Raw genomic sequence first — 17572 nt, forward strand, 5'->3', positions numbered from 1 at the left:
AAATGTAACAGTTGCCAATTTGGGGAATAACTGTTCTGTGTTCCCCAAAATATGACGGATCTCCTGAACAAGTATGGATAAGGACCAGTTTAAAAAAAAAAGTTCTAAACATAGTTTCTCAGGTTTTAACTGTGATCAATTTTATTTCTGAGAGAAAAACAAAGATGGTCTGCAGACATAAAAACTTATTTTATATCCAGTATAATGAAAACCTGCTTTGTGAACTTTATAAAGGTATAGTAAAAAAAAGTCTAGTGTACGACTGGACAGGAAAAAAAATTGTTTTTGTGGCTCCTGAGTTACTTCTTCAACGATGAGAAGGTATTTAGACATATTCATATACAAAATCACTAATTTTTCAGTTTAGAACCAAAGCAAATTACAACATCTCATGAATACAAATTAACTAAAAATAGGGCAAAAAGGTATGGGAAACACCAATATTAATGAATAAGCTCTAAAAAAGCACAGAATTGTTGAAAGAACTATACTTACATTACTTAAAAGTTCATAATGAACCAAGACAAATCACTAACAAGTATTGTGGATATCCTGCTTTAAAACAGCCATTGTAGGGACTCATGGATGGCCCAGTCAGGTGGTGAACTTTTAGTCTTGGGACAGCTCATGATCTCAGGGTCCCAGGGCTGCTTCAGGATTCTTCCCCTAACCCCTCCCCCCCCCCCCCCCCCCCAGCACACACTCTCTCTCTCTCTCTCAAATAAATAAATCTTGAAAAACAAAACAAAACAAAACCTGGAGGGTATCCCTGGGTGGCTCAGTGGTGGAGCGCCTCCCTTCAGCCCAGGGTGTGCTCTGGAGTCCCGGGATCGAGTCCTACATCAGGCTCCCTGCATGGAGCCTGCTTCTCCCTCTACATGTGTCTCTGCCTCTGTGTGTGTGTGTGTGTGTGTGTGTGTGTCTCTCTCTCATGAATAAATAAATAAAATCTTTAAAAAAACAAAACAAAACAAAACAAAAACTGGCCACCACTGTAATATAAACAGGTAATACCTTAAAATGTCTCTTCAGTTGTTCATCAGGGATTTCCCCCCTTCTTATCTGCTTTTCTTTTACATATAGTTGACAAAAATTTCTTAGTATCATTTTCAAAGAAACCCTATGTTGATAGATAATTCAACTCAGTCTTTGAATTCAACCTGAGCTTTATGGTTATTCAATAGCACTTGCCTACCTTATGAGTAAAATCCTCAAGTCTCTTGCTTTTTTTTTTTCAGGCCACTACCACAACCACATCTGAATCCATGTCAACAGGGGGTAATTAGGAAACAAGATTTACATAATCAAGAAAACTAAGGTCATTATAAATTTGTAATCACCAACCTTAAATGAGCATAATGTCCAATAATTCTGCTACATTTCTTCCACAGTCTACAATGAGTATTTCACACTTTTTCTTCAATTTTCTCTTATCTTGACTCCGTTGGGTTTTTTTCTCTTTTTTTTTTCCCCTTGATTTTTTTCCATCTGGCATTGGCCCTGAACTCCCTGCTTTTCTCTCTAGTTGGTCTCATCAACTCCCTTTGTTCATACATCATGGATGTAAATCTCATCCGTATACCATGAAAACTCCCAAAATGCTACCTCCACCCCGTAACTCAATCCCTATCTCTACTTAGAATGATCACAGGCACCTTAAAAAGAGTAGGTATAGGTACCTCCCTAAGAAGCCTGCACAAAAACCAGCTCACTACCCATTCCCAATTATGTTCCTTTTGGGTAGTTTCAGAGCACTCAGTGAAACCCATCTATCAAAAGTATCCATCAAACTACATTATATTTTCCCATTCACCTGTCTCATCAATGAAAACATGAGCTACTAGAGAGCAGAGTCTGTGCCTTATCTGTTTTCCTACAACCAGACCCAGACTTGTTATCTAGTGGATACTCAAATATTTGAAGAATATACAAAATACATATAAATATATGAATATAATTTGTCTCGAGAAATTCAGTTTAATAGGGAGAAAGATAACGTAATCAAGTAAAAATAAATGACTATAATAAAAATCTAAAAGAAGAAAAAAATAAAAAAATCTAAAAAGTATGTTCATAAAAAGTTCTGAGAGAGAAAATTCAACATAGGAGATTTGGGGAAAGGAAGACCTCACAAAAAAGGAAGACATTAAAAAAAAAAAAAGGAAGACATTTTATCTAAATCAAGGTATTCTTCATTTTGGAAAGTTATTACAAGGATCTGAGATAATGGGTATAAAATGTTAGTACAGGGCTCAGGACATAAAAAATGCTTGATAAACCACATGGTAGAAGTTGGCTGAGCAGAGAAGCCCCTTATATTCCAAGTAAGGAGAATAGCATGCGCAAAAGATGGAGACTTGAATTACATGATGTTGCAGGTTGCATTTTCCAATAATATCCATAACATTATCTCCATTCTACATACCCATATTTTCTTTTTTTTTTCCCCTAAGATTTACTTATTTACTTATTTACTTTACTTATTTGGGAGGGGGGAGGCAAAGAAAGAGAGAGAGAGAATCCTCAAGTAGACTCCCCACTGAGCATGGTATCAAACACGGAGCTTGATCCCAGGACCCTGAGATCACAACCCGAGCTGAAATCAAGAATTGGATGCTTAATCAACTAAGCGACCTAGGTGCCCCTCAAGTTTTTATTTCAATTTTAGTTAATATATAGTGCAATACAGATTTCAGGAGTAGAATTTAATGATTCATCATGTGATTATATATTGGTAAAGCTTTTTTAGATGTCAAGTCAGGGAGCCATCGGGGTGGTTCAGTCAGTTAAGCATCTGCCTTTGGCTTGGGCCATGGTCTTGGAGTCCTAGGATTAAGCCCTGCATTGGGCTCCATGCTCAGTGGGAAGTATGCTTGTCCCCCTGCCCCTCCCCTCCACTTGTGCGAGCTCTCTCAAATAAATAAAATCTTAAAAAAAAAAAAAAAAAAAGAAGCCAAATAAGTTCAATAATATCCATCAAACTAAAGACAAACAGAAACACTTCTGAGAATCTTCTCTTCCTAAATACAGTTGACCCTTGAACAACATGGGGGTTAGGGTCATTGACCTCCCCATTACCCAAGTCCGCTTGCAATCAGAAATCTGTGTATAGCTTTTGACTCCCCAGAAAGTTAACTACCTATAGCCTCCTGTTAACCAGAAGGCTTACCACAGAATAAACAGTTACTGTATAGTACTTATTAAAAAAATAAAAATTCCATGTGTAAGTGGACCTGTACAGTTCAAACCCATGTTGCTCAAGGGTCAGCTGTACTGGTACAGGCATGTAAATATATACCTTCAAGATTGTTCAACACTATTTCAAGTAGTAAAAAACTGGAAACCAATGGTGAATAATGTATGGCTATTCACTATATTGGATGTTATGTTGACATTAGAAACATTGACCTAGGTTTATTTATATTAATGTGGGAAGGTGGTCACAGCATTATTAATTAAAGAAATAAGCAAATTATAGGATACTATTTGTTGGCTTTTAGTTGGGACCTCTCCTCAGTTTGTTAATAGGAACACCTATTAGTCTTGTGATGTGGCTACTTGGCCTTCTTCACAGTATGGTGGTTGTGTTGCAAAAAGCCAGAGTCCCAAGAGAATCCAGTAGAAACTTTTGTTGGCTCAGCTTTAGAAGCCACACAGCAGTCACTTTTACTATACTCATAAAGCTGGCCAGATTCAAGCAGTGGGAAAAAGAGGCCCTCTCAATGGGAATGCGTGTCAATGTCACATGAAACAGAATATATGGGAGGATGCCTGGGTAGTTGAGTTGGTTGAGCATATGACTTGATTTCGGCTCAGGTCATCATCTCAGGATTGAGAGATCAAGGCCCTTATAGGGGGCGATGGGTGTGGATCCTGCTTAAGATTCTCTTTCTCCTTCTCTCCATCCCAGCCTCCAGCACATACATTCTATCAAAAAATAAATAATAGAAAATAAGTTGAGGGGATCCCTAGGTGGCTCAGTGGTTTAGTGCCTGCTTTCGGCCCAGGGCATAATCCTAGAGTCCTGGGATCAAGTCCCACACTGGGTTCACTGCATGGAGCCTGCTTCTCCCTCTGCCTGTGTCTCTGCCTCTCTCTCTCTGTGTCTCTCATGAATAAATAAATAAAATCTTTAAAAAAAAATAAGTTGAAACAAACAAAAAGTATAATCCCAGAAGCATTTTCAAGATTTTTTTTTTCTTTGACAGAGAGAGACAGAGAGAGCACAAGCAGGGGGTGCAGTAGGCAGAAGAAGAGGGAGAGACAGGCTCTACACTGAGCAGAGAGCTGGACACAGGGCTTGATTCCAGCCCCTGCGATCATGACCTGAGCTGCAAACAGCACTTAACCAAATGAGCCACTCAGGCACCTCAAAATTAATAAACTCGTAAAGTTAAACACAGAATTACTCAAACCCTTATCAAGCAAATACAAAAAAGGGGATCCCTGGGTGGCTCAGCGGTTTAGCGCCTGCCTCTGGCTCAGGTCGTGATACTGGAGTCCCGGGATCGAGTCCCACATCGGGCTCCCTGCATGGAGCCTGCTTCTCCCTCTGTGTCTCTGCCTCTCTTTCTCTGTGTCCCTCATGAATAAATAAATAAAACCTTTAAAAAAAAAAAAAAAAGAAAATACAAAAGAACCTAAAGCTGTATGGTGTATACACCTGCATACAAACACTTGAGGATACAGTCTCTACTTAGAATCACAAAAAATTTATCCCAAAATAAATTCAATCATTCATATTTTACTTCTGCATTTCTAATATGGACCTTATTTCTATATGAATACATACTTGAGGCAGATACAAAACCACAGTGGGCATATATTAACGTTATTTTAAAATCTCCATTCCATTTTCTCTTAAAAAATAAAAATTTACTAACCTACTCATTCATTCCTCCAAGGACTGAAAACTTATAACATTATCTTCAATTAGATTTTCTTACAATGAACTCTAAAGTTCAAAACAACCAAAAGCCATAAGGTCCTCTACCAAAAGAAGTACCATTTTGAAGATAGTTCTAAAAAGATAATTATATACAAACACGTTGGGCCAGACTTCAAAAAATAATTGAATATTTGGGATGCCTAGCTGGCTCAGTCAGTTAAACGTTTGCCTTCGGCTCAGGTCATGATCTCAGGGTCCTGGTCAGTGGGGAGTTGGTTTCTCCCTCTCCTTCTGCCCCTCCCCTTGCTTGGGCACATGCATACTCTCTTTCTCTCAAATAAATAAAATATTTTAAAAAAGAAATAATTAAATGTTATTTAAAACTTAAGGAAACTTTGATTTCCTCTTATATGAATTATGAAGAATTCAAAGAAAGTTATCAGGCAAAAGTGTATATACAAAGATGGTCACAGTGACAAAAACTATATATCTAACAAGGGCATGATTTAGTATATGACATATCCATAGAGATTATGCAGGTACTTACTAAAAACAGATGATACAAATATTGTTTAATAGAAATATTAGGTAAAAGAAAAAAATCACATTCCTTATGGTATTCATCATGTTAAAATATGCAGAGAAGAAAACTAGATTTTTTGAATTTTCCAAATTTCTGTAACAAGCATATTTTGTAATTCCCAGATAATAAATTTAAAGTTTGGGGCAAGTTAACTACAACAAACTTATTATAGCCTATTTCTCCTAATGAGTACAACCAAGAACCTTGGACAAAACAGGAAAAGCAACTATCTGAGGACTCTGAAAAGTACACAGCAGATGGATTAGGGGAAGAAGTCCAAACTTAAATTTTAAGGACCCATGATGGAAGTGAGTTTCAGGGGCTTTTCTCCTCTCTTCTCTTCTGATTTGACCCCTTGTGGGTCAAGTCCCCAAATGTCACATAGCAAGAACACAGACCACAAACTCAGAACCAAGAAAGAGGGTCTCTGTGAGTCAGAGTGTGTGGGAAGAAATTCCTGAGGCTTCTTCTTCCCTGCCTGGCCCCAAGGCTATCCTGAGTTAAGCCTCTTACTAAAACCCTGAGTGACATGCACAGTGCAGTGGAGATGGCATAAGCATCTAAGGCCCTGGAGAGAACTGGCAACTAAGAAAAGGGAGCCCCTGTGGTCAAAAGAGCATAAGAGGAATCCTATTATCTTCTCTGTTTCTTTCACTACTTTCAATATGGGGGAAGTCTAGTCTAGTCTAGTCCCAGCACAAGGGCAAAGAAGAGTGTGGAGGGGGTTGGGAAGAAGTATAGTTATAACATCAAGAGAGCCTCAGTTTCCTAGCTAGAATACTAGTAAAAAGAGCTACAGGTAGCCAAAAGATACAGGGGAAATCTTAGAAAAGAAAGCAAAAAAAAGATCCCCGACACAAATCCTAAGCAGGCCTCCAAACTGCACTGTGGAGGACAGAGCTAAAGAAGAGCAGCAAAGACTCTGACAAATGAATATGTATATGACAAATATAATCCACCACCCAAGTCCCAGATTATACTCTGAATGAATTATGTACAGAGTAGACCCAAACACCATAACAAAAGCTATAAATCACTAACAATAGAACCATTACCCACAGAGGGCAAGACAGAACTTGCAATCTAAATAACCAGATTGACTACATGCTAACACAAAACAAAATCAACATTATCTCCAGAGGATTTTGATAAAACCCAGACTCTCACAATACCCCAAATATTTAAGATAAAATCCAAAATAACTTGAAACAGGGGGGCCTGGCTGGCTCAGTCAGTAGAGCATGTGACTCTCAATCGCAGGGTCATGAGTTCAAGCCACACATTGGGCATGGAGCCTTAAAAAACTTAAAACACAAAGAATCAGTACAATCTGATCTATCCAACTCAAGAAAAGGAGTTAGGATGGGTGGCTCAGTCGGTTGAGTGTCTAACTCTTAATCTCTGCTCGGGTCCTAATCTCAGGGTCATGAGTTCAAGCCCCGCATTTGACTCCACACTACACATGGGAGTCTACTAGGGGAAAAAAAAAGGCAGTCAATAAATGAAAAGAGAAAAATAATATAAACTTATCAGAGAGGATTCTCAATCAGCTATTGTAACTATACTCCATAAGGTAAATGAATGGAAACAGAAGTTTACAAAAGAGAAATAGAAAAAGAATCAAATGAGTTGTAGAAATAAAAAATAGTTTGTGAGTAGAGGGAAAACCTTACAAGATGGGCTCAAAAGCCATAAAACATAGTGAACTTAAACAGGTAATAAAAATTATTCAATCAGAAGAATACAGAGTGAGAAGACTAGGAGAAAAAAAGGAAATCGTGTTAAGAATCTGAGAGAACACATCAAAAAGTGTAACGTTTGTGTCAATGGAGTCCCAGAAGGAAAGGAGAAAAAAAAATGGCTGTAGAAAATAGATTTGATGAAGAAATTCCCCAAATTTGGTAAAAGACATATTCAAGGAGCTAAGCAAACTTCAAATAAGATAAATTCAAAGACAACCATGCAGCGACAAATCATAATCAAACAGCAAAAAAACCAAAGGTAAATTTTTAAAAAAAACCTTAGAAGCACAAGAGGAAATGCAACACAAAGAAACAAAGTTCAGTATAAATGCCATTTTCTCATCAGAAATCATAAAGACCAGAAAAGTGTGGAATAATATCTTTAAAATGGTGAAAAGAACTGTCACCCCAGAATTTTATATCCAGCAAAATAAAGACATTCTCAGATGAAGGAAAACTAAGAAATTAATCACCAGCAGACATCCTTGAAAGTTTTGCTAAAGAGGGGCGCCTGGGTGGCTCAGCAGGTTAAACATCCAACTCTTGATCTCAGCTCAGGTCTTGATCTCTGGGTCCAGAGTTTATGGGTCCTGAGCCCATGTTGGGCTCCACACTGGGTGTGGAACCTACCTTGAGGTAGTCCCTGGGTGGCTCAGTTGGTTAACCATCTACCTTCAGTTCAGGTCATGATCCCAAGGCCCTGGGATGGAGCCCTGCTTTGGGCTCCCTGCTCAGCAGGGCATCAACTTCTCCTTCTCCCTCTGCACCGCCCTTTTGCTCTCTTTCTCTCTTTCAAATAAACAAATAAATCTTTATTTTTTAATTTTTTAAAGATTTTATTTATTTGAGAAAGAGAAAAAGAGCCAAGCAAGGGGAACTGCAGAGGGGGCGGGAGAAGCAGACTCCCCACTGAGCGAGGAGCCTTAAATGGGGCTCAACCCCAGGACACTGGGATCATGACATGAGCTGAAGGCAGAAACTTATTAGCTGACTGAGCCACCCAATGGCCCAATAAAAAATATCAGAAAGAAAGGAAAAAAAAAAGAAAAGAAGAAAGAAAAGAAAAAGAATTGTTAGAGAAAGTTCTTCAAAGTTAAAGAAAATGATACCAGAGATATACATGCAACTTCAGCAATGAAAGAAGAGCAACAGAACTAATAAATATGTAGGTAAATATAATAGATTTTTTTCTCCTATTAAACTGACTTTTGAAAGTAAAAATTTTAAGATTGTATCTTCAGATTTTCAATTTATGTAGATTTAAGATACATAAAAATTATAAAGGATAAAGGGATCTCCATAGTTGTAAGGCTTCTTCATTTTACTTTCAATGGTAAAATACTAACTCTTAGTTAATTGCAATTCCCAGAGCAACCATCAAAAAAATATAAAGAGAGCCAAACACCAACAGGTAAGTTAAAATAGAACACTACAAAACACACAAAGGAGAAAAAGGAACATTACAAATGACTCTATGCTGATAAATTCTAATTCACATTAGAATTGGTAGACCAATTCCTTGAAAGACATACTACTAAAATCACTCAGGGGACACCTGGGTGGCTCAGTGGTTTAGTGCCTGCCTTCAGCCTAGGGCGTGATCCTAGAGTCCTGCATCCGGCTCCCTGCACGGAGCCTGCTTCTCCCTCTGCCTATGTCTGTGCCTCTCTCTTTCTCTGTGTGTCTCTCATGAACGAATGAATAAAATCTTTAAATAAATAAATAAATATGCACTCAGAAAGAAATAAGTAACCTAAGCAGTCCTCTACAAAGAATTGGTTATAAAAACCCTCAAACATATCAATTTATTCTCTTATGGATTATGTTTTTGGTGTTTATCTCTTAAGAAATATTTGCCTAACCTAGGGTCACAAAGGATATCTCCCATGTTTTCTTCTAGAGGTTCTATAGTTTTAGGTTTTACACTTAGGTCTACGATTCATTTTAATTTTATTTTTGTATACAGTGTAAGGTATGAATCACAGTTCATTTTTTTCTTTTTTCCATATGGATAAATTGGAACAACTGGAACAATTCCAATTGCAATTGTTCCAGCACCATAAAAAAAATACTATCTTTTTCCACTGAATTGCCTTTTCATCTTTGTTAAAATAAGGTATCTCTGTGAGTCTATTTCTGAACTATGTTCTATTTCATCGATCTATTTTCCTTCACATCAATACCACACTGTTTTGATTACTATAGCTATATAACAGGAATTTAAATACAGTATTATTAGTCTCCTAACTTAAGTTGTTTTGGCTAGTCTTTTGCATTTCCATATAAATTCTGAAATCAGTTTGCCAATTTCTACATCTTGTCAGATATTTCTCTAACAATTGCAGAAGAAACGAAAATACTATTTACACAGAAATCTTTATCACTAATGGTTATAACAGCTTTGGTCATAATCACCAAAACTAGAAAAACCCAAATGTCCTTCAAGAAGTAAATGGAGGGGCGACTGGGTGGCTCAGTTGGTTAATCATCTGCCTTTGGCTCTGGTCACGACCCCAGCGTCCTAGAATCAAGCTCTGTATTGGGCTCCCTGCCCAGCGGGGAGCCTGTTTTTCCCTCTCCTTTCTGCTCCTGCTCTATTTCTGTCTCTCTGTCTCTCAAATAAAGAAACAGAATATTAAAAAAAAAAAAAAAAAAAAGTGGAAGAACCATCTGTGGGGTACATCCATAAAATGGTACTACACAGCAATTAAAAGGTAAGAACTATTATACCCACAGCAACCTAGATGACTCTCAAATGCAATACAGTACATTTAAGCCAGACTCAAAACACCATACAATGTATATGAGATTCAACAACAGTTTGGTAAAGTCAAAACTATAGTATCAGAGAACAGACTGCTAGTTGTCGAGCACTGGAACTGGGGAAGGAGTAACTTCAAAGGGACAGCTCTAGGGAATGTTTCAGGATGATAGAATTGTGCTAAATTTCAATTTTGGTGGTGGTTACATAACTGCATTTGTCAAGACTCAGAACTTTACTGTGTGTAATTTAAATAAATTTAAGAAAAAAACAAACATCACACATACCATAATCACAGCCCTCTCTGAATAATGCTAAAAGTATACATCCATGGCACAAAATTTTATTAATAATTAAAGAGTTACTTGTTAACATTATGGGTAGAAATTATTTTTATATTTTTATATAAGTAAACCTAGTACCTAAATTTATAGACCTAGTACCTACTTTATAGACCTAAAAGTAGCCTAATCAGGAAATATTAAGATTACTCCTATATGGAACTGTCAGTCAACAACACAAATGAGATTAAGAAGAAACTTCCGATGAATTTAAATTTAAGCAATGGTTTCCAAAATGCTACCTGCAATATCAGAATCTTTCCCTGATGAAAGCAGCGATAAGTAACTTAAAACAAGTACCAAAAAGTTTCATGAAGTTTCAAAGAGAAATAATTTCTATTGGGAATTGTAATAGTTTTTATACTCTAACTATCATTCTTTTTTTCCAGACCATATATCACTTAGACTTGGGCTTTTTGAAGATTTACAATATAAAATTTAACCTTTTTTAAATAAAGGAAGTTATCTAAAGTGGCAATATTTTACTGAATATGGTCTATAAATTGGGCATTTCCTTTATTAAAGAACTAAAAATTTTAACTGCAAAAGTCTAATAAATTTGGTTTCATAAAGATAATAAAAAACATCTTTTGATCCATTTCATCTTTTATTTTTGTTCCTGCTCCCAGCCTTGACTCTCTCTGTATTGCTTACCTAAAAATAACTCCCATCACAGCAGTTGAAAATTATGGCCTTCCCTCTCAACAAAAAAGGGAGTAAAATTCCAATATGTAGACTTGCTTTTCTCCAATTAAAACACACACATAAATCTGACTGCAATTCATTCAACAAGTATCTACTGAATGTCTTTTTATGCCAAGTACTGTGTTAGGTATTGGACGGTAGGATATAAAAATGATTAAGTCAGTGCTGGGCTCTAAGGAACTCAAAGGCCTAATGACACAGTCAACAAGTATGCAAAGCATACATTATTTATAGCTACAAAGAAGAAGAGTGGGTTTGTTGTTTTAGGGTTTTTTTTTCGTAGTTTAAGGTGACAGACACTTTGGTAAACTTAATGAAAGCTCACTGAAGATCATTATCTATGAGCCCCCTTACAGAGAATGGTCCTTATCTTCTAGCACTTCTTTCTGCTGTCCACTGAAAAGAAGTACATCAACAGCTGATCTCTGTAAACAGAAATTGCTTATTTAACTTTTTAGGATTATATGTATTTGAAATAATGAACATTCTCTATCCAAGGAAGAATGCTCGCTCTCTCTCAAATATTTTTTAAAATAAAAATTAAAAAACAAAACAAAACAAAACAAAACAAAATAAAATAAAAAAGAGAGGGGCACCTGGGTGGCTCAGTAGGTTAAGCATATGCTTTGGTCTCAGGTCATGATCCCAGGGCCCTAGTATAGTGCCATGTCAGGCTCCCTGCTGAGGGAGTCTGCTTCTCCCTCTGCCCCTCCCCACATTCATGTGCTCACTCTCTGTCTCTCTCTCAAATAAATTTTAAAAAAAGAAAAAAGAAAAACAAAAGTATTAGGTAACTAGTAGTACTATGAGAATGCAGAAGTCTTTGAAGGTATTTGAATCTTATCTACTAGAGAGAGATAAGACCCAAAGATTTTGTAAAATGGAGTGGTATAGTCAAATAATTATTTTAAGACTATTTATTCCTCCATAAAACTGAGGGGAAAAGACCATGAAAAATATTTTAAGGCATATTTTTTAATATGACTGGGTGGCTCAACGGTTGAGCATTCTGCTTTTGGCTCAGGGCGTGATCCCCGAGTCCCCGGGATGGGGTTCCATCTATCGGGCTCCCTGCATAGAGCCTGTTTCTCCCTCTGCCTATGTCTCTGCCTCTCTGTGTGTGTGTCTTTCATGAATAAATAAAGTCTTTAAAAAATATATATTTTAAAGTATGACTCTGGTTATTGTTAGCTTGGAGACAGGGATATTTTTTATGAAGCTATTAGCACATTAGGGGCATAGTAATTTCCCCATACCAGTCGGAGATATTATCATTCTTTTCAATCTCCTGCTTCAGGGAGAAAATAGAGGTCACCAACAAACCTAAAACATCTACATCTAATCTCTACGTCTTCCCTGTTTTACAAGGAACACACTACCTAAAACCTATCTTTCCACCAGTAGATCAGAGCTTTGCTCCTTAACAAGATTTTCTGACCACAGCTTCAACATTATCAGGTAGCATACTAGGAAAACAGACTATCAGCACACCAGACCAACTGAATCATAATTTGCAGCTTAACAAGATCCCCAGGTGATCTGCATCTTGCACACTGAAGTTTAGAAAGCACTGGTCTTAACAGAAGCCAATTTTCTCCCAGTTTCTCAGAATCCTAAACACTATGGATATTCTCTCGCCTATCTCTTTGACCTTTAAAAGACAAAATCCCCACACCCCCATTCCAATCCAACTTCTTGAAAAAGTTTTCCACACTCTCTGGCTCTATTTCTTCATACTCCTGCACCCATTCAAATCTGCCCCTCACCACCACTCCACTCCACTCTCATTAAGATCAAGGTCCTTGAGAATGTAGCTAAATCTAAAGGACATTTTCAGTCTTCACCCTACTTGACCTCTCACCACAATTCAGCACAATTGTCCTTTCTCTTTTTGAATCACTTTCTTCCTGTGTTGACATGTACACTAATGATGCAAAAGCAATAGTGGGTGAAACTGCTGGTGTTTCAGCATGAATCAAGGCAAGGGCACTATACTAACTACTAGCTGTATTCTTCACTGTGGAGCTCTGGCATTAGAGGGGCAGTTTCACTACAGAATTACAGAATAACCTTCATGAAGGGAAAAATTTTTAATTTTACTGAATTGCAACCCTTGAATACTTATCTTTTAGATATCCTACCTCAGGAAATAGAAGTAAATATAAAGCACTTCTGCATCCTGAAGAATGATGGTTGTGTCAAGTGAAAGCATTTGTATAACTGTTGGAGAACTGAACCAGACAGTTTTTTTCCACGCAACACCATTTTTACTTGAAAGAACTTCAGGCAAACTGTGATTATTCAGACTTGGAAATGTGGCAAACGTTTTCTCAAAATTTAACGAAGCCTTCCACTTCAAGGAAAACAACCAACAGTATTTATTGCCAAAGATAACACTAAAACTTTCAAGCAAAAATGACAATTTTGGAAAACTTGTATCTGCCACCATGAGCTAGACAGCTTCCCAATACCGAAACTTTTCTGATGACATCAGTATTCATATTAAACAAATGCGAGTTTGTGATACTATACAGTGACATATGTCAACATTTGGAATATCTGTATAATTCAGTAAATCCATAACCAGCACACAATTTTACAAGCTTAAACACGGGTAAAAAAAAAAAAAATCCATTCCAGACGAGATCAGGTGTGTTCAGGGTGCTACAGCCGTAGACAAAAAAATCCATTCCATGTACAAGAGAGACCAATAAATTTTATGTTAGCAGAATACAAAAAGCTCATTGATAGGACTCAGAATCCACATTATAAGTAACTTTTAAGAAACTATCACTTGTGGGGCCGCCTGGGGGGCTCAGCAGTTTAGTGCCACCTTCAGCCAAGGGCCTGATCCTGGAGACTTGGGATTGAGTCCCACGTCAGGCTCCCTGCATGGAGCCTGCTTCTCCCTCTGCCTATGTCAATGCCTCTCTCTCTCCTCTCTGTGTATTCTCATGAATAAATAAATAAAATCTTTAAATAAAAAAAAATAAAAAAAAAAAGAAACTATCACTTGTCTAGTTTTGGTATGGTATCAAAGAATATCCATAATTATGTTAAAAAAATCATCACAACATTCCTCCCTTTTCCAACTACATCTATGGAGGATAATCTTTTTTCATGTATTTCTACCAAAACATAATGCAACAGACTGAATCCAGAGGCAGAAATGAGAATCCAGTCAAATCCAAACTCATGATCTCAGCCCCTCAAAATTCTTCCAGTATTCTCTCACTGAATGGCATCATCATCCATTGTAACCTGAGTAATCCATGATACTTCCTTTCTCACTACTCTCATATCTCAACAAATTCTATTTTACTTCCTAAATCTTTCTCATATCTACCCACTTCTTCCTACTTCTATTACTACAAACCTCTCTCTCTAGGCCATAATCTACCAAGTCTAGAAGAATTTGTTCTTTTGTCTTATCTAAGCATCTATTCTATTCTCAAAAGCAGGTAATGGGGCAGCCCCGGTGGCTCAGCGGTTTGGTTTGGCGCCCAGGGTGTGATCCTGGAGCCCCAGGATCGAATCCCACGTCGGGCTCCCTGCATGGAGCCTGCTTCTCCCTCTGCCTGTGTGTGTGTGTGTGTGTGTGTGTGTCTCTCTCTCTCTCTTTCTCTCATGAAGGAATAAATAAAATCTTAAAAAAAAAAAAAAGAGCAGGTAATCTTTTTGAAAGACAAATGTAATCACATCAGTCATTCTTTTGCAGTATTTCATTGCCTTTGCATTGCTCTTAAGATAAAACAAAAAACTTTACTTACCATATACAAAAGACTCCATCCCATCTGGCCCCTACCTTCTACTAGCACTCCAGCCAACTTTCCTTGTCCCACTAACACTAGTTTTCTCCAAGTTCCTCAATCATGCCATACTTATCCCACCAAATCTTCACACATTGCTTCCTTATTTGAACACCCTTCCCTCCTCTTCATGCTTCATCCCATAAACTCTTACACTTCCCTCATATCTTTAGTAAAAACTAGTCTTCAGAGAAGGCCACTAGGAATACCCTTACTCCTCCAGGTTATGTCCCTTCTACATACTGTCATAGCACCCTAATCTTTTCCTTCATTGCACTCTTGACATCACAGTTTATAACTGCAATTTTATTTCTATAAATCCGCCTTCTCTATCGACTACTAGACACCTTTAAGAGTAAGAGACTGTATCCTGTTTTGGTCATCACCATATCTCTAACACTTGACATAAAGTAGGAAAACAATTTAAAAGGTTAGGGACACTTGAGTGGCTCAATCAATTCACTCTCTGACTTTGGCTCAGGTCGCGGTCTCAGGGTCCTGGGATCTACCATTGAGTAGGGCTCAGCACTCAACAGGGAGTCTGTTTCCCCATCTCCCTTTGCTCCTCCCTTGACTCATGTTTTCCCTCTCTCTTTCAAATAAATAAAATCTTCAAAATCTTTAAAAGGTTAAAAGCCTTGTCACTATTGTAGGTGTTTTTCACCTTATATTATAAATATACAACAGGAAGTTTTCATCACTGTGTTCAACTCGCCCACTTTGGAATACAGACTCAAGACCTTCTTCCTTGAGATACTGCTCAAAGAATACACTAGAAAAATGATTAGTGGTGGTTGCCTCTGAACTGATTAGCCAGGAGATAGGAGGAGAGACTATTCACTGTACTCCTTTTTGTGCCCTCATAGCTAATTTTTAAATTTTTTAAAAAAGATTTTATTTATTTATTCGTGAGAGACACCGAGAGAGACAGAGACAGAGACACATAAATAGGGTAAATAGATGATGGGCATTTAGGAGACACAGGCAGAGGGAAAAGCAGGCTCCATGCAGTCAGCCTGATGTGGGACTCAATCCCGGGACTCCAGATCACGCCCTGAGCTCAACCACTAAGCCATCCAGGCATCCCGTTTTGTTTTTTTGTTTTTAATTTTTTAAAGAGCCTTCAGGTGCCTGGGTGGTTCAGTCAGCTAAGCAATCCACTCTTGATTTTGGCTGAGGTCATGATTCATGATCTCAGGGTTGTGAGACAGAGACCCACCATGCTGGGCATAGAGCCTGCTTAAGATTCTCTCTCAAAGCGATACTTACTATAAGTACTATATATTAGTACCTATAAGTACTATCCCTAATTTTCCATTTTCTAGATCTTAGATTCTACCCACAAAATAGAACTTTTAAATTACACTATCTGAAGTTATAGAAGGCAGAATCTGCAAGTGCCCAGGATTTATCTATTTATAATAGGTACAATAATTATCTATTTTAACATGAACACAAACTCATTTGTATCTCATTAAATTTAACTCTTAATTTAACTCATAAATTTATGACATTAAATTGAACTCACTAACATAATCACTGATGAAAGCAAAAACTAAGCTTGAACTTAGCAAAAACTAACCTTGAACTTGAATTTTATTTTCTAGAGTTCAGGCATTAATAAGAGACAGCACAGCTTCACAGAAAACGTACATTCCTTAACTTCAAAAAGACTGTCAAAACTCCAAAACACGGAGAGCCTTGAGTAATACTAAGCCAAAGGAAAAGGTTTAACTATTATGTGAAAAGCACTATGCTAGAGATTTCACATATATTTATCCCTTTCAATCTTCACAAAAATCTAAACCCAAATCTATCCCATCCCAAGGCCATTTACTCTACCACACCATCTGCCTTTCCTGACTAAATACATAGAACTATTAATACAAGTTAATAAAGGAAAAACACATCTGAACATAGACACCTTTTGCTTTATTCAACATAACTAAGGACTATTTTCTAGTATATTATGAAATCAAGTTGGTATGGGAGATTTTCACCAATAGTTAAAACACGCGTATCATCTTGCTTTTCCCCTACACCCTGTTTGTTGAATGTTGAAAAGAATTTAAAAAGACTCTCCAAAATCAATCAGTTTCAGAAAATAAAGTCTCAAAATTCAAAATCAGAAATGTAATATTAATGGGTAGCCCACTTTACCCAAAAACACTTTTCACAAACATTCTTTCCTTTAATCCTCACAAGGAACCTACTGCTATTTTACAGAGAAAGTAAACTAAGGCTCTCAAAGGCTAAATTACACGTAGCAGACCAAGAATCCAAGAATCCGAACTAGGTCTCTGATGCCACAGCCCATTCTTTCCACCAAATCATGCTGCTTCTCTGGCTCAAAGGAATCAGAACAATTTTTCTTGTGACAAGAAAATGTGACTATAGAATAAAAGAGCAAACTAAGAATTTTTTTTAATTGTCAGAAATTTAATTGAACATCCATTTTTTTGGTAGACAAATTACTGGTATGCTACATGAAACAGAGGTAACCATTTCAATTTGAAATAGTCTTTTTATCTTGGTAAATTAAAATTAAAAATATAAGTCACATCTAACTTTAATTTCATCTTTCTTAAAATTACATTATATCAAATATAAATAAGCCTAGAAAGGAATATGGAAAGAATAATGGTTATGTTAGGATGGTAGGATTTTATATAAGGATGTTTGCTATTTTAAAAATTTCCTTTAAAATCGTATTAATAATGGTAACACTTTTTTTTTTTTTTTT

General features: G+C 37.0%; 1 protein-coding gene across 9 annotated transcripts in view; it reads right to left on the reverse strand.

The window, feature by feature from the left end:
* The window catches only part of HECTD1 (HECT domain E3 ubiquitin protein ligase 1), a 93732-nt gene that overhangs the window by 72026 nt on the left and 4134 nt on the right, over positions 1–17572 (reverse strand). The gene's annotated exons all lie outside the window — the stretch shown is intronic.

The sequence above is a fragment of the Canis lupus genome, chromosome 9, assembly GCF_048164855.1.
Source record: "Canis lupus baileyi chromosome 9, mCanLup2.hap1, whole genome shotgun sequence".
NCBI lineage: Eukaryota > Metazoa > Chordata > Mammalia > Carnivora > Canidae > Canis > Canis lupus.